We start from the raw sequence: 23,108 nt of genomic DNA, 5'->3' as shown, positions 1-23,108 counted from the left end.
GGGACAGTTGCCACTCCCTGCACCAAGTACCTATCCGCTGCAGATCTTCCTGCATTTCGCTACAATTTTCTAATGCTGCAACTTCTCTGCATACTACAGCATCATCCGCGAAATGCCGCATGGAACTTCCGACACTATCTACTAGGTCATTTATATATATATATTGTGAAAAGCAATGGTCCCATAACACTCCCCTGTGGCACGCCAGAGGTTACTTTAACGTCTGTAGACGTCTCTCCATTGAGATCAACATGCTGTGTTCTGTTTGCTAAAAACTCTTCAATCCTGCCACACAGCTGGTCTGATATTCCGTAGGCTCTTACTTTGTTTATCAGGCGACAGTGCGGAACTGTATCGAACGCCTTCCGGAAGTCAAGAAAAATAGCATCTACCTGGGAGCCTGTATCTAATATTTTCTGGGTCTCATGAACAAATAAAGCGAGTTGGGTCTCACACGATCGCTGTTTCCGGAATCCATGTTGATTCCTACATAGTAGATTCTGGGTTTCCAATAACGACGTGATACTCGAGCAAAAAAACATGTTCTAAAATTCTACAACAGATCGACGTCAGAGATATAGGTCTATAGTTTTGCGCATCTGCTCGACGACCCTTCTTGAAGACTGGGACTACCTGTGCTCTTTTCCCATCATTTGGAACCTTCCGTTCCTCTAGAGACTTGCGGTACACGGCTGTTAGAAGGGGGGCAAGTTCTTTCGCGTACTCTTTGTACAATCGAATTGGTATCCCGTCAGGTCCAGTGGACTTTCCTCTGTTGAGTGATTCCAGTTGCGTTTCTGTTCCTTGGACACTTATTTCGATGTCAGCCATTTTTTCGTTTGTGCGAGGATTTAGAGAAGGAACTGCAGTGCGGTCTTCCTCTGTGAAACAGCTTTGGAAAAAGGTGTTTAGTATTTCAGCTTTACGCGTGTCATCCTCTGTTTGAATGCCATCATCATCCCGGAGTGTCTGGATATGCTGTTTCGAGCCACTTACTGATTTAACGTAAGACCAGAACTTCCTAGGATTTTCTGTCAAGTCGGTACATAGAATTTTACTTTCGAATTCACTGAACGCTTCACGCATAGCTCTCCTTACGCTAACTTTGACATCGTTTAGCTTCTGTTTGTCTGAGAGGTTTTGGCTGCGTTTAAACTTTGAGTGAAGCTCTCTTTGCTTTCGCAGTAGTTTCCTAACTTTGTTGTTGTACCACGGTGTGTTTTTCCCACGGTACAGAACTTGTTAAAACAATTTCATTCTGAAGTAAGGAAAAAAGAAGACCTTACGATCAGGAAACCTCACATTTCGCAGCTCTTTTTTGTTTGTTTTAGTAGTTATTCAAAGCATATTTGTATCTTTTGGCCAGTGGTTGAATAGATTTTCCATTTTTTTTATTTCCTCCTATTGAACTTTCTGTTAATACATGGATTACATATAATGGTGGTGCCTGTAAATAAGATTTCAGCAAAATGCTTCTTGGAGATACAAAGCAACATTATATTTTCCTTAGACATTTGCCTTCAAGTACAGCATCTCATACCCAATGATTGATTCAGCAATGTAAAAGAAAAGAAAAAAAACTGGTGTCGTAACTCTCTTCCCAACAAATCACGTACGAAATGCTGTCGCGGAGACCCTGTCCAACGTATCAAATATACAGTTTTGAAGTCAAGATCAAATTCAGTTTCATTGTATTCAATAGAATTGGAATCAAGGATCTTTTAAATAACTTTTTGTTACTGTTATAGAAAGAAAGAAATCTAAATCAATGGTGGTAACCCTTTCTTCGTGAAGTCACACTCGAGTGCTCGGATATCGCCGGTTAGTCGTTGCTCCTGACGCACAGCGATTACTCTGAGTAGCAGACTTTGTGGTCGTCGAGAGTATGTCGAATAAGACGTTCATAGGAAAAACAGTGCACTTTGTCGGTAAACCCAATGTTATCGAATGTGTCTAACATGATGCAAGGAGTTGCTAGAGGACAGAGCCGTACACAGAAAAGACCGCTGAAGTGCCAGATCCCATCTCGGAGGAATAGCGAAACTGTAAATTCCTCCAGTCGAAAGAGGTTTGTCAAGGTTTCTAAACTGTACGCAGTGGCAAAACACTATATCACCGTCTACAATTTTGTTATTGCAGACATCTAATCAAAGGTATTCTGAATTTGATCTTATGTTATTGTGATAGAAAACAGAAGCAACTTTCGACATTATCAGGTACTACAATTATTGTTTTGGCTCTTAATCTCTTAGTTCTCTAACAAGCACACCGTATGCTCAATTCTAGATGCAGATCTATTTCATCTATGCATCTTCGTATCTGTTTTCTCTCCTTCCCGTTTTTGATCTGTTCATTCACCTCTTTCAAGATATTCTTTGCTGCAAGATGCATTCTTGGTTTGCTGTCACTACGATAATCATGTTACCGTGCATACTTCATAGCAGGTGACAGTTGACCACCAAGTAAAGTACGAACTCACACTCGTCCACCATCTTTATCGCTTAGCAGAGATATTAAATCACTCAGTACTCGACTGGACTACTGACCTACAGTGAAACAGCCAAATAACACACCACAGTCGATCACTGTTGACCTCCATAGTTTGCTAGTCTAGCAGTAATTGGTGTTATGGAACTGAAGGCTATACACAAAGCTGGTGTGACGCATACTTAATGAATAGAAACCAAAACTTGTGCTGAATAGCACAAACAATGTTGGGAGGGTGGTAAATACTAGTGAATGCGGAGTTATTATAAAGGGAGTCCCACAGGGTTCAATTTTAGGTCCTATGCAGTTCCTTATTCATGTGAATGACCTCCCACTTAACGTTCAGAAAGCGGAACTAGTACTTCTTGCAGATGACACAAGTGTTATAATAACTTCCATTCCAGGAAAAGCATATGAAGACATTGTTCAGGATGTCTTTCAAAGAATTATTAAGTGGTTCTCATAAAATGGACTCTCCCTTAATTTTGAAGAAACTCACTATATCCAGTTGTGTACACCGAATAGAGTCATACCGACAATTGATGTAGCATATGAACAGGGCTCAGTTAACAGGGTAGATTTCTCCAGACTTTTGGGTGTTCACATTGATGATAACTTGAACTGGAAGAAGCATATTACTGAGCTTCTCAAACAACTAAGTTCGCCTTCTTTCGCTCTCTGTATAATAGCCAGTCTTGTTAATAAACAGAACAGCCTCCTAACATACTTTGCATATTTCCACTCAATAATGTCTTATGGAATAGTTTTCTGGGGTAACTCACTACTTACACATAAAGTACTGATTGCACAAAAGAGAGCAGTGAGAATAATTAGTAGTGTTCGCCGAAGGACGACATGTAGGCACCTTTTCAAGGAGTTAGGTATTTTAACTGCGCCATCAGAGTACATATATTGTCTAATGAAATTAGTTACAAACAATCCATCTCAATTCGCGAAGAACAGTGATTTTCATACGTACAACATTAGAGGGAAAAATGACCTTTCCTATCTGTCATTGAAGCTGTCAGTTGCTCAAAAGGAGTACATTATTCAGCAACAAAAATCTTTGATCATTTGCCCAACAACATGAAGTGTCTGGCAGGTACAGATCAAGTTTTAAATCTAGCTTAAAATCATTTCTTTTGGATAACTCCTTCTACTCCATGGACGAATTTCTGTTTCGGAAATGGTAAAAAAAATTTAAAAAATTGTACCTCTAAATGTAGTTGCATGTCTAGAACTAAAAATTTCAGTAGCATTAATATTAGCACTATTCATGTGTAGAACTAAAAATTTCAGTAATATTAATATTAGCACTATTCATGTGTGTATATATATCTGGTAATCTGACTTGTTCCACATCATATCGATAAAATAATCGGGAAAATGATCTAATGATCATGACATAACTAAAACTAAAACTACGGCACGCCATACTGCTTCGAGTAACCAAGATTTTTGTGAGGTAAGTGATTTCTGAAAGGTATAGGTTAATGTTAGTCAGTGCCATTCTATTGTAGGGATTTTTGAAAGTCAGATTGCGTTGCGCTAAAAATATTGTGCGTCAGTTGAAGCACAGTCGTACATAATTTTTCTAAGGGGACGTTTCATATGTCGACACTTAACCGAGGATACCTCACTGGAATCTTCTGATTTTTTCTTGTAGTTTGTGTAATTAGTGTAGATTTTGTTTATTGCTAGTGCGTAATTGTAGAGAGAATCTCTTTCGTAGTTGCAGCCTTTCATTGTTGTACAGTAAAACAGGTGTGGCACGCATGTAAATTTGCACCAAGTATTTCGCAGCTTGCAATTAACTAGGTATTATTTTCAGCGCTATGTTAATGTGTTCTCTTATTTTCTGTGTTATCGTGTGAAATATTGTGACAATAATGGCGTGTGAAAAACGTAACACTAGGCTCCAAAGTAAACAGAGAAATAATAGTGACGACGAGCGTAGCTTACCAGCACCGCTGTGTAATGAATTAACAGACATTCAAAGTAGTGATTTGGTAACTGTGCATAGGGAAATGGAGCGGGCGTCAAATAATGGTGTAGACAGTGAAACAGGTAGTGAACAGGGAAGCATTATCGATCGATCGGTCGGCAACAGCTCGCCTCAGGAATCGGGAATGACAGAACACAATATTGCAAATACTGTAGACTCAGGTTTTGGGTTCTCACCGTTTTCTCAAATGAGTCAAGACACATTTTCCGCTTGTCAAAATATGAATGTTGCCGGTGCAAAATCACTGCCGAAAAGCACCGAGGAACATGTTTCAGACACCAGTGCATTGTTATTACAATTAATGCAACAAATGGCACAAAAGCTTCAAAAGTTAGACACAATGGAACAAAATCAGAGACAAACACAGCAAAAGCTTCAAAAGTTGGACACAATGGAACAACATCTTCAAAAGTTAGACACAATGGAACAACACCAGAGACAAGCGCAGCAACAGTTAGACGCAATGGAACAAATTCTTCACACCACGCTTGAAAAAACACGTGAAGATTTAACTATTGAGTTACGTAATATCGAATCGAAATGTCAAAAAGTCTGTAACGACGTAAAAACACAAATTTGTGAGCATTTTCAACCTATTTTTTAGCGGCATGAAAATGCATTACAGAATCACGAAGCAGCCATAAAAGAACTGCAAATTATTGTTCATGAAAATCATGAGACCTAGCAAGCTAAAGTTGACTCAGTTGCAGCTACCGATTCGGTTACGCAACTTGCAAAAACTCAGGAAAAGTTAAAGGACACAGTAGAAAGACACATGGAGGAAATTAGTTCATTATCAGAGAAAGTAGTTGAACTTTCGGATCAGCTAAATAATTTATCTACGAATCTAGATGATAATCTGAATGACACAAAGCCGGTAGTCTTTAATGACACAGAAGAGTGCGAACAAATTAGGAAATTAAACAAAATCTGAATCAAATTAATACGCAACACCAAAGAGAAATCCGGGAAGTACAAGATCAGCTAACACAGGTAATACAAGAATTACGTATTTCAGAGGCCACTCGCGCTCCAATACGAGAAGAGGGACATAGAAATACGGAACAGCCACAAAATAATAACTCAGGGCACTTCGGAAATTATGAAAGAAATTGGCAAGGTACACCGAATTTTGAGAAGGAACCGCCGAAACGACGTAACAATGACCGACATGAGACTCGCCGATATGAAGATTTTGACTATAAGCTGTTCATTACTACATGTAAATTCAAAACATTTAAGAATTCTGGCAACGACATTCATCCACAAGCATGGCGCCATCAATTCTCTCATTGTTTTCCTCCCAACTGGTCATTATAGCACAGACTAGAATTTATGGTTGGCTACTTAGAGAATGAACCAGCTGTAAGAATGCGATCGGTCATTCACGATTGTCACAGTGAAGGAGAATTTTACCATGCCTTCCTCTCAGCATATTGGTCTCAAGCTACACAAGACCGAGTAAAACATAGCATCATAATGATGAAACATTTCGAACAATCTGAATTTTCCAGTCTTGTGAAATATTTTGAAGACATGTTGCACAAGAATCAGTACCTGTCAAACCCATACAGCCCCTCAGAACTCATCCGCATTTGTTTAACCAAATTACCTGAACATTTACGACATATTATTTTGGCAGGACGTTGCAAAGACGACATTGAAGCTTTTCAGGGACTCTTACAAGAATTAGAAATTGACACTGATAATCGCGGAACGCGAAAACAGGAACACAACAATTACAGGTCACATCCGTCGCAATTCCGCGATGAAAGAAATAATAACTGGATACGACAAGTCTATTCTTACAACGCAAATCGTGACCAAAACAGACACCACCCATATGACAACCACTGGCAAAGTAATACTAGTTACAGAGAAAGATCGCATTTCTGTAGTAATGAATATGACAGAGATTACCATAGAGACAGACAATATGGGAACAAAAACAATTATTATCACGGGAGACAGAATAACTTCAGACGCAACGGTCCAGCGCGCAGTTACGATTCAGGGAGAAATTCTCCACCACATGACCGACAAACAAGAAACTATGTAAACTACCGACAAAACGACAGACCTGAATTGCATCAGAACTGGAGAGCTTCAAACAGAACAGGGCCCTCTCGACAACGTGAATTTGTAGAAGTTAGGTCTCCTAATCCCAATAACGACGCGCGCCAACAAAGGAACAGACAATGACTCGCACCACAGGCAGCCGCGTGCGCCGGCTGGCTTAGAGAAAAATAACATAGACGCTAACATTGAGAAAAATTCCAGTATTCTTTACCGACATATACCGTATGATAATTGCGTTCAAGTTGAAACTGTGTACTAGGAAGAGTAAAGGTTTACACCACATTTCACATGTAAAACCGTATATTGAGAGATAATTTGTTTTTTAATTTAGTCTTTGCTATAAAATTTTTCACTTCACGTTACCAGTACTCTTGGTCAGACTTAGAGTCTGTTAACATGCAACAATGTTTGAAGTGAAATATGCATTGTTATTGTGAACAGACGACACAGTGGTATTGTGTGTGTACATTCGTGCTTGTTAGTTGCACGATTACATAACGACTATAAGGCTCACATACTTAGAACATTTACCAGTACTGCTAATGAGATTTCAACGCAACATTTTGGTTTACTTGAAAATACATTCTGGATTTAAAGTACTTTCTGTGAGATACCAGATGACACAGTGGTTAGTTTATGTGACAGCTACACGATTTTATCACAACGCTACTAATGAGTGACAATTTACAATGTTGCTTTTGCGGTGTATCTGTTTTATATCTGCACAGTTTTTCTGAATTCTTCTGTAAAGTAAAACATGTTTTAGTAGTAACTTTTGTGGTATAGCTACAAGGAGACAGCCTTTTCTGTAGGACAACAATACGTTACAGCACAGTACTTTCTTCATCACGGCAACAAGCGTAATAACTAAGATATCTATACGCAAAGCATTTCACCTTTGTGTATCATGAGGTAAGTACATTGACTTCTGCAGAACGTAGCTTTTGGAAGACGATAACTACGACACTTCCACAGAGATTATCTTACAACAAGACGCACAGTTTAGCGCTACAGTACACGTATTTGAGTGTACTTAAAACATTTATTTTTAAAGATATTTGAAGTACAATGATACAAAGGTTTTCCGTGATACATTTCTTTCCATAGCTGTAATCTGTAACACCTGAGGGTATAATTACATTAATCCTCAGGGGGGTACACGCTTACTTTGTGCACCATGTGTGTGGCAAGCACAAGGAGCCCTAGCTAATATGGTATTTGCTTATACAACTTTACACATCGGTACCATATTCCTCTAACACACAAATTACACAGCTATCTGATCATTTAACTGAGAAGTAAACATTTTTTTACTACATCAGTGACACATGTTTACGCAATTACACAGTTGGGTAACTTCACACTTATGAACTTGTATTTTGTCTGTACTTTTTGAACTGTTCATATTTTTTCAGAACCATTGTGATACTATGAGAGCTTTGAATGATGTATTTGGTATGGGATCATGATTTTTAAAGTATGTTTTAGGTAGATGACACTATTGAAATGAGCAGAGAATTTTTTTTTAGGTTTTGAAATTATTGCAGAAAGCTACGACGTTTTTGAGATTTGACTGAGGCGTTATGATGTTATTATTATGACGACGATGTGTATTATGCTGTTGAGGAATGTTTATTATGATATGTATTTATTATGATGAAATACTGAAGAAGTGTCGATGAATATGTATATGTGTAATAAGGTAAGGAATAATGAGTAGTGGTTAGGGACTCTGGTTTGTGAAAAAGGTTGTTGGAAACCAAGAATCGTACTTTAAGAGTTATGAAATGTATGTAAATGCGTGAATGTATTACAATGCCGACGAAAATTTTTTGGACACTGTTATATCAATAGGATTTTGTTTCTACAGATTTGTAACGCAAATTCTTGACCTGTGAAATATTTTATATGAGACTGTCACTGTAGCGGAAACTGATGTAAATATTTCGGTAAGGAAGGTAGGTCACTGTAAGCACCCAGCCGCGTGACAGTTGCCTGGAAAAAAAGCCATTAGTGTGTGCCTTTCAGAGGCACAGGTGGAGAAAAAAGGAGGCCATTAACCTCGCTATTGACATTCCTTTGTAGAAAGCAGCGCAAATACGACACGCTCATAACTTGGAAACATTCTTACATCTGCACACCTGATTAGGACAAGTGTCTATCTACGAGAATTGAGAGAATTTCTACTAACTTATGAAATGCCTCATGACTACTGAATGATTATTTTATGCTTTACTTTGTACATAGTTGCTTATTTCATTTGATATCTGGTTTCCAGCTGTCTTGCAGCATTGGTTTCATAAAATAAAATTAAATGCATTTGCTAATGTGAACACTTTCTGTCAACAGATCTATTAAATAATTACTTTATGATCCACATTCTTCAAAAAAGGAGCTCTTGGAATGGAAAGAACAATAAGAAGGGACTAATAACAGGAACTGCATATATAATTTTCTTTTCAAGTACTTGGTAATTTTTTGAAGAATTAGTTTTTGTGGTGACCACTTTAATTACATAGACATTACGATGTAAATATACATTTCCCTTGTCTGCATTGTTGTCTTTAGTGTAATATTTTTTTCTGCTTGAGCTTTGTCATGTTTAGATATAAGTTATTGCATTTGCTGCTGCTGTTTGCCAGGCATAGTGCTACTAAATTTCACTTTGTATTACTCTGTTAAGCCAGTTTTACTACGTATTTATTTTTCTTGTTTGCTGGGCATTGCCTTATATTAGTTGTAATATTGCATTTGCTTTGCTAATTTACGCTGCTTGCTTTGCCTTTTGTATTTTTTATCATTGCTGTTTGTGTTAATTGTTTTGTGCTGCTGCATTGCCTCGTCCCTTAGTTTAGCATCTGAGCTCACTAGATTTAAGTTAGTTTAAAATGGGGTAGTCTATTTAAGAGAACGAGTTGTGATGAATTGGAAGAAATGCATTGAGAAGCTATAAGAATATGGTTTGGCCAAAAAAAGTATTTTGAAAGAGGATATGAACAAAAAAAGTAGGGTTTAGAGACAACAAGTTTAGGTAGGATTTTCTTGGAAATAAATGATGTAGGATAATCGAAAATAAATAATGAGGTAAGAAATATGTGAACATATAAATACAGAATGCATGCTTGGATAGGATGTTTTGGTGAAAACAAATGTTGAAATAAGACGAAAGATCTATGGAATGAAGTTTTGGGTTGGACTGCAGTACCAAATGTTCCACTGAAAACGAACCCTGTCCTTTCCATTGTGTTATCCCCCTATGTGTTTGTGTACTCTTGTATATTTGCGTTTTTCCTGTCTTTATGTGTTTAGCTAATAAGAGTTACGTTGTAGAATTTTTCTAATAATATGTTATTTACTTTGTAAAGATGTTTAGACATTATTTATTCTGTTTTGTTTTAATGCTCATGTGTGAAGTTGATGTTTCAAAAGTTATTCTGATATTTTTTCATAATTCCTGTAACACTGATGTATATGTTTATTTCTACTCTTTTGTAAAGTTTGTGTTACTACAAATGTTATCTGTATTGTTATGTTCTTTAATGACGTATTTTGTACCTTTGTAATTGTATTCTTATGTTATAAAATTGTAATTGACACCAGTTCATCAAATTAAGTAACTTGTAAGTTCCATTTCACTGCACACGTTTCTGTTGGTCATAGTATTTGGACAATATGTGAGAAGTAGGGACTGTTAGTGTTTGCATGTGTGATAATAATTCAGCAAGGGACTGGATAACAGCATTGCTGGTTCTAAGGACAATTTCAAAAACTTCGTGAGTGCACAAGTGGTGGTTTATGGACTTGCTATATTGTCCGCAAGACTCTTCGATGGTGATTGTGCACCTGCACAGTCGCAACAGATGGTTGCTGACCGTCTCTACAAGGACTACAGTGGGTCTACACCTTTGATGACTCACCAACACCATTATTTCTACAAGGACTGCAGTGGGTCTGCACCTCTGGTGGCCCACCAATACCGTAATCTCTACCAGGACTACAGTGGGTCTACTCTGTGATGACCAACCTACCAATATTCTTCAAAACGTCGACTGACTCTGCGGTGGGTTTGCTCTGTTGTGGCCCATTACCTGTCTGCATGTCAAGAGTCAGCACTGTCTTTCCGTTGGAAGGACAACACTTCAAGACTGCATGGAAATCCACTACTTCCATGTGCATTTTCTTTTACTGCTCAGACTTTGAGAAAAACACTGCAATTTTACTGTGTCTGTGACTGTCTTTATGGACTGTGAGAAAATTTTAACTTTTGACCAACATTGTATCAATAAGTGTGTGCATTTGATATCTTTGTTATTGTAATTATGAAAAATTTTATCAAATCATTATTGGCCACTGCCCAAAACAATTTGTAAAATTTTTTGTGGGGAGCGTGGCGGCTATGTAAGTAGGCTGTTTACGTTTTCTTATTGGCAACGCCATGTAGCGCTCAATATGAAAATCATTGGCTGTGCTGTGTGCAGTCTGTGGCTAGTTTGCATTGTTGTCTGCCATTGTAGTGTTGGGCAGCCGGATGTGAACAGCGCGTAGCGTTGCGCAGTTGGAGGTGAGCCACCAGCAGTGGTGGATGTGGGGAGAGAGATGGCGGAGTTTTGAAATTTGTAAGACTGGATGTCATGAACTGCTATATATATTATGACTATTAAGGTAAATACATTGTTTGCTCTCTATTAAAATCTTTCATTTGCTAACTATTCCTATCAGTAGTTGGTGCCTTCCATAGTTTGAATCTTTTATTTAGCTGGCAGTAGTGGCGCTCGCTGTATTGCAGTAGTTCGAGTAACGAAGATTTTTGTGAGGTAAGTGATTTGTGAAAGGTATACGTTAATGTTAGTCAGGGCCATTCTTTTGTAGGGATTATTGAACGTCAGATTGCGTTGCGCTAAAAATACTGTGTGTCGGTTTAAGCACAGTCAAGTATAATTGTTGAAAGGGGGACGTTTCAACCTGTTCAAGTCTCAAACATACATGATGTATACATGTGGGCTGAAGCGACGAATGAAAATTCGAACTCTTGTCTCCTGCTCATTGGGCGCACATTCGCTAACCAGTACGCCACCCGAGCTCAGAGACTTTTCACAACCGTACGGACCCTTCTAGTACGCCTCCCTCCTCACTCAACATTCACATTCAGGCTTCAGTCGACTTCGCATTCCCCCTATACTAGAATAGCATTGAAAATGTCTCCAACTGTATTTCAATAGCACCTCAGCATCGAACGAAACGGGGGATCCTGTCTGGAACCCAGATATAGATGCTTTAATCACATGAAACTACGAGGGTGACTCAAATGAAAATCTTAAATTTGTAATAACAAATCGAAATTTCGCGCCGTTATCCTGTAAGTTGGTAAGTATGCTGCAAACAGCGTGCAGGATGGCCTAAAGGTGGCAGCATACTGCAGATTCACACATACCGTCGCAGTACCAATATAAAGATGGCCTCCCCACTTGCGACTTGCACCAGGGAAGAACAGCGTTCTGTTATTCGGTTTTTGAGTAGTGAAGGTGCGAAACCTATTGAAATTCATCGACGAATGAAGGTTCAGTACGGTGATGCATGTTTGTCACAGCAGCAAGTGTACGAATGGAGTAGGAAGTTTGCAAATGGTGTGACTTCAGTGGAAGATGCTCCTCGTCCTGGTCAGACACAACGAGTTGTGACTCCACAGAACACTGCAGCAGTTGAAGCCATAGCGAAGGGAAACCGTCGAGTGACACGGAATGACATTGCAGCATGTTTACAGATTAGTTATGGGTCAGCACACCACATTGTGCATGATGTGCTTCAGTGCAGTGTCTGAGAAATGGGTGCCACGGCAGCTGACTCCTGAAATGAGAGAACGACGTGTTGATGCTTGTGAAGAACTTCTTCCGCGCTTTGAACGAGAAGGTGACGGCTTCCTTGCAAGAATCGTTACTGGGGACGAAACCTGGGTTCACCAACCGGAAACGAAGAGAGCGAGCAAGAAATGTCGTCATTCCTAATCACCAAAACCAAAGAAGTTTCGAATAGAACCATCAGCACGGAAGGTTATGCTGACTCTCTTCTGGGACGAAAAAGGCGTCATTTTGGAGCATTACATGCCTAGAGGGACCACTGTCACCAGTGCATCACACACAGATCTCCTAAAAAATCATCTGCGGCCTTCAATCAAATGAAAGCGAGTTGGATTGCTGTTAACAGGTGTCCTTTTGCAACATGACAATGCAAGGCCCCACACTGCCCGTACAACAGTTTCAACGATCACAGACCTGCATTTTGAGTGTCTTTCTCATCCACCATACTCACCAGACCTTGCCCAAGTTCCGTTCTGATGAAGAGGTACGCCACGCGGTGTATGAGGGGTTGCGCGGACTACCAAAATAATTTTTTTCTAAAGGAATTTATGCACTTTCTAAGCGCTGGAGGACTTGCATTGAGCGTGGGGGAGATTATGTTGAAAAGTGATACAGCTTTTACCACTTCTTCAAAATAAATAATATTTTAAAAAAATATTTAAGGTTTTCATTTGACTCACCCTCGTATATAGTTCCTGAGACCCTTTCGAGTCTCAGTCATGCATGATGTATGTATACAGACAGAAGTGACGAATTAAAATTTGTACCAAGGTCGGGATTCGAATAAGGATCTCCTGCTCACTAGTCCTGGGATTCAGGCAGTATCCCCTGCTCCGTTAGATGCTGAGGTGCTATTCCAGTACAGTCGGAGAGCGTCTGCAATCCTGTTAAGAGTATATGGGAAATACTAAGTGGGCCGAGGAGCGAATGGGTATTCGTATTGAGAAGGGAAGTGTGCTAGAGTAATCCATATAGTTTTTCAGAGCCACTGTGTCAGGGTGTAGTAGTGGTTACCCCATCTGTCTAGTGAGCTGGATGTCCGGGTTGTTAATACTTTCGTAAAAGACATGAAAAGGAAAATCTGTGATTGGAAATAAATTTCCGAGAAGGGATTCTAATTAACGTATAGAAGACTTCAAACTACGTTACTTTCATTTTGAGCACTGAGCATCTCTAGGCAGCTGCACGCGAATAATTTCCCGGTACTGATAAAATCGGCCCATTGGCGTTACAGACAACACTAGCTACCGCTACCGAGTTCATATGTTTGCTTGTTCTTGGTCGAATAACGTGAATTTCTCGGAAATATTGTCAAAATACAGAGAGAATACTGTTTTTCTATGTAAACTTTAAGACACAATGATGTTAAATGCAGCTTTTATAACGAGTGCAAGATACCGATGAAATCACGGCTTTCCCTGTTTTTACGATAAATATCATCCCAGGACGTGTAAATCATCAGCTGGAAAATAATAGAAGTATCTAATTTTATAAATGAGGTCACCTCCAAACCAAAATTTTTCATTTGCCTTCCCTTCTCATTCAGTTTATGAAAACATTAAGCCGGCCGCTGTGGCCGGGCGGTTCTAGGCACTTCAGTCCGCAGCCGCGCTACTGCTACGGTCGCAGGTTCGAATCCTGCCTCGAGCATGGATGTGTGTTAGGTTAGGTTTCAGTAGTTCTAAGTCTAGGGGACTGACGACCTCCGATGTTACGTCCCATAGTGCTCAGAGCCATTATTTCGAAAACATTAATAAGTAAAATATAGTCCACATTTTTCTTTCTAGGCTGGTAGGCATCAGTTTACTACGCTACTATGCCTTTCTTTCTTCAGTCCTCCTCTTGAGAGCCGTGTATGTGGTTCTGCTGGTATCACCCATGACCTGGTTGATGTACTCTGGTCTCTGTCTGCCACTGGTGTTTTTCCCTTCCACTGTCCCTTCAATAATCCTTTTAATGACACCATCCTGTCTCTGCATGTTTCCTTCTTGTGTTGAATAAGCTTCGACAGAAACCGCTGTTGACCATTATTTCAGTTCATTTGTAATGTAAACAACGTACAATGAGCGTCCAATAAGTAATGCAACACATTCTTTTCCGAAAGCAGATTGGTTTTATTCGGGATTCCAATAAACTATATTATTCTCCATTCCTTTACTGCAAAATATCCGTTCAGTTCGACGGCGTTATGCCACCTAACTGGAAGGGCCTGTATGCTCACATGCTGTCACTCTACTGGTCGACGTCGCAGCCAACGTATTCCTTCGTCATTAAACTCTTCATCTTCCACGCACTGCTTCCCGGAGAATGCATCCTTCATTGGGCCAAACAGTTGGAAGTCAGAAGGTGCAAACTGCGGGATGTAGGGTGGATGAGGGGAAACAGTCCAATCAAGTTTTGTGAGCTCCTCTCGGGTGGAGAAGGGAAGTTCCTTTGCATTTTTATTTTGAGGGTACCACAATAGGCGTAGAGTTTTATTGTTGCACCACGAGGGAAAGCATCAAACAGAATGACCCCTTCACAGTGCCAGAAGACGGTCGCCATGACTTCACCGGCTCAGGGCGCGGTTTTGAACTTTTTCTTCGAAGAAAAGGTGGTGTGGCGCCATTCCATGGATTGCCGTTTGGCCAGCCGGAGTGGCCGTGCGGTTCTAGGCGCTGCAGTCTGGAACCGAGCGACCACTATGGTCGCAGGTTCGAATCCTGCCACGGGCATGGATGTGTGTGATGTCCTTATGTTAGTTAGGTTTAATTAGTTCTAAGTTCTAGGCGACTGATGACCTCAGAAGTTAAGTCGCATAGTGTTCAGAGCCATTTGAACCATTTGATTGTCGTTTTATTTCCAGTTCGAACCGAGGAACCCGTGTTTCATCGCCTGTGACGATGTTCGACAAAAAAAAATTGTCCATTGGACTCGTAATGAGGAAGTAATTCCGCACGAATGATCCTACGTTGCTCTTTATGGTCTCATGTTCAGCGACGAGGAACCCAGCGGTCACACAGCTTTAAGTAGCCCAGATGATGGAGAAGTGTGTCAGCACTACCAACAGAGACGTCCAGTTGAGCAGTGAGGTGTTAAACTGAGATCCGTCAGTCACCTCAAATGAGAGTGTCCGCACGTTCCAACATTGCAGGCGTCTCAGATGTGAGCGAGCGGCCGGCACGCGGGAGATCACACAGGTTTGCGCGACGTTGCTGCAATAATAACTGACGCCTCGGCCAATGACTCACCTTTCACTGCCATGTCTCTGTAGATATTCTACGAGCTCCTAAGAATTGCAATGCTCTGCTTTGCCTCCGAAAGAAAATGACAGATCTCTGCTTGGAATATACCTCCGCTGCAATCGCCATTTTGAAGGCTACGTATAACGCTGCCACCTATCAGAACTTTTGTGAAACTACGGGGCTGAAGAGCGAAAGCTCTGAGGTGCTCCACAACAAATTCTGCATTTTTTAAAATGGAAAGTGACCGAGAAAACTGTCTCTTTTGCATTACTTATTGAACGCCTCGAGTAAAATCTGTAAATCAAAAAACTAATTCCGGAGAGGGGTTCGAACCTACGCTCGCCGGATTGCCAGTGTGTATGCCCTCCAGTGTGCCAACCGCTGCCTGCGAAGTACGCTAGCTTAAATGGCTCATGCCTCGCCCGATACTTTTTCCAAGTGCTTGGCCATCTGGAGCTCCCTCTTGTGTCACTTTTCTGGCCCAAGCTTTGCTTTCACTTTAGAGCAGGGGCGGGCAGGAATCCTGCACATGTGCGGTGCACTTGCACGCGTGCAGTTAACAGGTGTTCCGCGTGCACACAGGGGCAAGCTGGCCACCCGCTTATCTCCCATCCCCACCATACCTTCTGTCCGCTCCTTCCTCTGTAATGCGTTTTGTTTCCTAGCTTGCTTTATTGAGTGAATCAATAAGGTTAGTAGGAGTGCTTGAAAGAAATCATGGTTTGAAAGAGTACCTATTACCTACGATACGTTTTATTTAATTACACAGGTGGAGTTTACAATACGTTTAATATCTGGAACAAAATTTCTACATACAGACAAACACAAACAGTTACGTAAATTTTCATCACTGATGTTTGCTCTTAACCGAGACTTATTAATTCAGCAAATGGTTTTCCAGCTCTCGCTATATTAAGCACAGTCTTATAACTTGAACATACCGCTGGGCTATTATTGTTGTCGTCCTGAAATCTTGAAAACAGTGCTCCATAAAATGTTAGATCAATTAGATGAGAGACATGACGAGAGAAAGTCGCAGATCTCTCGTGACAACAGCAACTACGACAAATTCAAATGGCTCTGAGCACTATGGGACTTAACTGCTGTGGTCATCAGTCCCCTAGAACTTAGAACTACTTAAACCTAACTAACCTAAGGACATCACACACATCCATGCCCGAGGCAGGACTCGAACCTGCGACCATAGTGGTCGCGCGGTTCCAGACTGTAGTGCCTAGAACCGCTCGGCCACTCCGGCCGGCCAACTACGACAGATTCATCTGGTATCGTCAGATCGGTCTTCTTAAGCTCAGTCAGTTCCCCATCCGCTCAGAATCCGACAATAAATTGTACTCGTCCTTGTGAAATTTATTATAATGGCCTTCAATTCTAAACTTCCGTTGACCAGCGAGAATACTGCCACATATTAAACATTTCGAATTTTCACGTTTTTGCACACAGAAAAAATGATTCTCCCATTACTTTTTAAAAGATAGCAAATCTCCACTTCTCCGTTTCTTGAAATACAATGTTCACTACATAGTGCTCGCTTCGCATCAACGTCCGCAGCTTAGCCTGGCACTACACTGCCGCGACCTGCCGGCTGTCGCCACAGCCCCGGTCGACGCCTGCACGCGAGCAGCACACGTGCAGCGCTGTGCGCTCATGAGCCGCGTGCAACGTTTGCCCGCCCCTGCTTTAGAGTAAATGTGGGCAGAAGCGGTGATGACGAGTAGGCGCGGTCCCTCTGTAAACCGGCGCTCGGCCACGAGGCTGTGCCGCGTCCCCAGCACGGTGTGCCGACATTTGCCATGCCAGACATTTGCCACGATTTTACCTGCTCCGAAGGGTTGGGTTCCTTGTCTCTCCCTCCTCCTCCTCCTCATCGCTTACTGAGCCATTCCGCTGGTTTACTTAACATAGAACCAGAATTTTTTTGGATTTTCCGCCACATTTCTAGAGAGAGTTTAGATGTAGAAACTATTAAATGCATCTCACATTGAAATCCGCACCAATTTCGAGCCTCAGTAAAACTTCGCCAATTTTGGAGATTCTGCGTTCGTCTAAATTATACTTGCCTTTTTCGGTACTCCAGCAGCAGCTTTCTGTCGTGTTTTGTGTACCATGAGGGATCGGTTCCGTCTGTTATTAATTTATTTGGTATGAATCTCTCGAGTGTTGTTGATACTATTTCCTTGAACTTAAGCCACATATGGTCTTCACTAACATAGTTTGGAAATATTTGAGACTGTCTCTTAGAAAGACGTCAACCGAATTTTTAATTGCTTTTATAAATAGATATATTTCGCGTTTAGGTTTGGTGAATTTCTTTGTTGCGGATTTGAGCCTTGCTACGACTGTGTGTTCACTAATCCCTGTATCCGTCGTGATGCTCAGGATTATTTGTGGCTAAGAGGTCAAGTGTGTTTTCGTAACCATTTACAGTTTGAATGGCCTCGTGAACTAATTGTTCAAAATAGTTTTAAAAAAGCATTTAGAACAATTACGGAAGTTGTTTTCTATCTACAATAGAGTATAAAAATTTATTTTTGTCTACATACGGAAGATAGATTGAAGTCACTGCCAACTATAATTGTATGAGTAGGGTACCTATTTGTAATAAGACTCAAGTTGTCTTTGAACTGTTCAGGAACTGTTTCATCTGAGACCGGGGGTCGGTAAAAGAAGCCAGTTATTAATTTATTGCCGGCCGCTGGTGGCCGAGCGGTTCTGGCGCTACAGTCTGGAACCGCGCGACCGCTACGGCCGCAGGTTCGAATCCTGCCTCGGGCATGGATGTGTGTGTTGTCCTTAGGTTAGTTAGGTTTAAGTAGTTCTAAGTTCTAGGGGACTTATGACCTCAGTAGTTGAGTCCCATAGTGCTCAGAGCTATTTGAGCCATTAATTTATTCCGGTTATCAAATATTACCTCTGCCCATACTAAGTCACAGGAACTATCTGCATCAATGTCGCTTGTGAGCTGGAACACACATTACATTATTTTTCCTTAAGTTGTGCTTCTTGTTTCTGTTGTAGTGCAGATCATTACAAATACGGTTTTTCCCTCCAAAACCTAGGATGCTTTCTCTGTGACCCTGTAAATACCAGAGCTAAACAATACAGAACAACAACGTACGGCCGGCCGCTGTGGCCGTGCGGTTCTAGGCGCTTCAGTCCGGATCCGCGCTGCTGCTACGATCGCAGGTTCGAATCCTGCCTCGGGCATGAATGTGTGTGATATCGTTAGGTTAGTTAGGTTTAAGTAGTTCTAAGTTCTAGGGGACTGATGACCTTAGATGTTAAGTCCCATAGTGCTCAGAGCCATTTGAACCGTTTTTTGAACAACGAAGGTTACGAGCATAGCATTCTGTATTACTTCATTTCCTTATTTCTAACATTTTAAAATTGAACGTCGACCATAGTTGACATGTCAGTCATAGATGTTCTTATCTCTATTTAGTGAACGTATTTTCAGCCATGTTTTGAACATTGTCCCCCTACACTTTATTAACTAATGTCTCGTCGCATGGGATATCGCATTTTAGAGAGTAAATTAATATGGAGTATGTCGTTCTTCTTTTCAAACAGTCACATACCCATTTCTACCTTCCTTATTGTCTTTTGGGCATGCAGTTATAGTAATTAAATTAGGCACAAATGCAGTGATCAAAAAGAAATAATTAGCGTACATTCGCATTCTCTGTACATCGTTCCTTTCTTGTTGCTTCTATGGTGATGGACTCTTTCTATCGCAGTCAGTAAGCGTGTAAGGAAGCTACCGTATAGACTGAGGGATCCATATTTACACTTCGCAGAACTAATTACATACTGACATAATCGTTGGTATTCCTTTCGTGGGGAAGGGGGTCCCTTACCTGACTGATCGCTACCTGGCGAAGGGGCAAGTGTGGCAAATGTCCGGCGTGGCAAATGTCCGGCATTCGCCAGCGCTGCGACATCTGCCGCCGGCCGCTTTCCCAGCCCCGCAGCACAGTTTACAGCTGTGGCCGCAGTCCTGCACCATCCTACAGCTGATCGGCGATGTGTAGCGTCACATTGCCGTAACCAGTGTTTAAAGAGTGCACGGTTGCAACGCCAGCTTTGCTGAATTGTTCCTACTCCCATTAAAGAACCCGCACAATCGGGATGAAGAGGCCGGAACAGCCATCCTCGTAAGCGTACAACTGTGTCCGTGCCCTCCAACTGGATGGACATTACCTAACGCTGCGAATTCGTCACATCTACACTACCTGATCAAAAGTTCAAAAATGGTTCAAATGTCTCTGAGCACTATGGGAGTTAACATCTGAGGTCATCAGTCCCCTAGAACTTGCAACTACTTAAACCTAACTAACCTAAGGACATCACACACATCCATATCCGAGGCAGGATTCGATCCTAGGCTCTTTTGCCGAACTCGGCTGGTGACTCAGTGAGATGCCTGGATGTCTATGGAGGAATGGCGGCCAATTCTTCCTCAAAAGGCCGACACTGAGGTGTTGGTAGAACGCATGATTATGGAGCGAAGTCGACGTTCTAACTCATCCTATAGCTGTTGCATTAGATCGAGCCAGTCAGTTTCAGGAATTTTACTATCCACAAATCATTTCGCCGCAGACACTGCTGTTTTACAGGGTCCACTGTGTTACTGATACAGACCATCACTGTCTCCGAACTGTTCCTCTTCACTTTGTAGTAGACAATCCTTTAATATGTGTTCATACCCTTCCGCATTCAGCGTTTCCACAGTTACAGCAAGGGTACCAGACCACAACGACGAAAAACACCCCTCACTGCAACACCACCTACTCTGTACTTCACATTGCACATAATGGCTGGTTAAACCCTTTCATCGGATTACCACTGCGTATAGCGTCAAGTCGACCGCTGTGCGGTGGCGTCGCTGTTTACACCGCCCCAAGCGTCGCTTTGGCAACAGAAAAGTGCGGGTTTGGAGGAGCTGCACAACCACTGACCCAGGTCTTTCCTACTCCCTACGTACAATCTATGTGCCAGCTCGTCTGCTATGTGCTAGTAGCGCTTCGGAACTCACGAGTGATTCCTTCCGCTGATTTCAAGCGATTTTTTACAACCATCCTCCGCAATGCTTGGTACATTGTGTTTGCGTGGTCTTTGTTTATATGTGGGCAATCCTTCGCTAATCCACTTCATAGTCGCTTCACCGATATTCAGCTTGGGTAGTTTTAGAAAGGCTTAAATGTTTCTGATTGATTTGTTACTCAGATTCGAGACGACGACAGTTCAAACCCGCGTCCGACTGTCCTGATTTAGCTTTTCCGCAACTTCCATAAACCGCTTAAGACAAATGCCGGAATGGTTCCTTCGAAAGGGCACGGTCGATTTCCTACTCCACCCTTCCCTAATCCGAACTCGTGCGCCATCTCTAATGACTTTGTTGGCAACGGGAAGTTAAACATTAATCTCCTATTTGTTACTCAGGGGACATTCAACATCTAGTCCACGTTCGATATTACTGGGATCTCGTCGCCGACCTATTCTACTGTTACTGCTTCTATACTAACGACACAATACCCCTCACTTCCTTTTGTACTAGCGGTTCCACCTAGCGGTCAGTTCTGAATTACGTAGGGATGTGTAGATACTTTTCATCACATAGTGCACATCTACACCTACATCTACGCACCGCAAGCCACCTAATGGTGTATGGAGCAGTGTACTTGATGTACCTATTCCCTAATTTTACCTTCGCGGTCTTTTGCGAGATGTACAGAAGGAGAAGCAATGTATCGGTTGACCCTTCCACGTACGCTTTCGTGCTCACTAAATGAACCTGTAACGCTACGCTCTACTCTATTTTGGATCTTCTCTATGTCCTCTATTTCCACTGGTAAGGCACACAAACTGACGAGTACTGGTCAAGATTCTGTCGAACGAATGTCTTGTAAGCTATTTCTTTTGAGGCTGGGATACATTTCTTGAGGATTCTTTCACTGAATATCAGTCCAGAACCTAACTTTCCAACGATTAGTTTTATGTGGTCCGTTCCATATCGACTTCCGCCATACACGTTGTCTCAGGCATTTAGTGGCTATGACTTCATTCAGTGATTCTTAGGCACTAGTACAATCCTATAACAGTTATTTCCTTACGGAAATGAGTTAAATTTGCATCTCTGCAGGTCTTACCGCATTTCGCTGCAATTTTCTAGCGTATTGATTTGTCTTAATACAGTAGCATCATCCGTGAACATCCTCATAGAGATTCTGACCTTATCGGCCACGTCATTTATATGTGAATATAATGATCAGTAATGATCCTGTAACGCTTGCGTTACGTCCGAAGCTAGTGTTTCGTCTGAAGAGTTCTCTTCGATAAAAAAGAGGTGCTGTCCACTAATAACATTTTTCTGAGATCCCTTCTGCGTCAAGTGGTTAAATATCTACCAGCTATTGTGAAGTGGTGACTTACGTGTGGTTGCTGCTTCCTTTCTTATACACCCTTGTTATCGCCTGTGACGTCAATGGTGCTCAGTCCAGCATCATATAACGGAATACATCAAAAATTTAGGTGAAAGTAATGGAAAGGAATTGGAAGAGAAAGAAATAGGAAGGAAATGTTGACTTTTAGGCACTCAGGACACAGCGGCAATACAACAGAAAGAGTTGAAAATTTGTGGCGGAGCGAGACTCGAACCCAGAGTCTATGCATTTGCAGAACAGTTACCTTAACGGCCACGAGCATCCGTACACGCTTTTTGTCGGAGCAAAATTCCCGATTTTTCGAGGTCGAGGCACTGTAACGAACCCCACACATAACCCCCTACCCGCAAATTTCTGATTCCCGAAGTGTTTGGACGTTGGTTGTGCATCCGTACTGAAACTTTTTCATCAAACAGCCGGCGCGTCCATAGAATTATAGATATGAGTGGTGTCTGTTCTGTAGGACATGTGCGGCAGAACACGTATATCTATAAATATAAGATCCAGGCTTCAAAACTTTGTAACTAAAAGTCTAAGAAGCCGACCTTGCCTAAGGTAAGGAAAAGTTAAATGACACTACGTCTAAAGTTAAATTCATGGGAGAAATTTCTGAACCATTTGATATAAAGACTGGTGTTAGATAGGGAGAGGGACTCTCCCCGTTACCGTTTAACTGTATTTTGGAAAAGGTGATTGCAGAATGGTGAGAGCAGAAGTCGAATCAAAATAAAGATCAATCAGTGAAGCCAGACAGAAGCAATATTAGAGTAGATTGCTTCGCCTTGGCAGATGAGATGGTAATTTTAACCGGGGATATTACCACAGCTCAAAAACCAATAAAAATTCTTAAAGAAGTTGCGGATAAGTTAGGACTACAAATATCATTCGGAAAAACGGAATAAATGACATGCAACAAACAACCACAAAGTTTTGAACACAAAATATGGAAAAATTAAATGGGTTTCTCAGTTTAAATACTTGGCGGAAATCATACGAG

Source organism: Schistocerca nitens, chromosome 8 (assembly GCF_023898315.1).
Source record: "Schistocerca nitens isolate TAMUIC-IGC-003100 chromosome 8, iqSchNite1.1, whole genome shotgun sequence".
NCBI classification, from domain to species: Eukaryota; Metazoa; Arthropoda; class Insecta; order Orthoptera; family Acrididae; genus Schistocerca; species Schistocerca nitens.
This window is presented reverse-complemented; position numbering follows the sequence as displayed.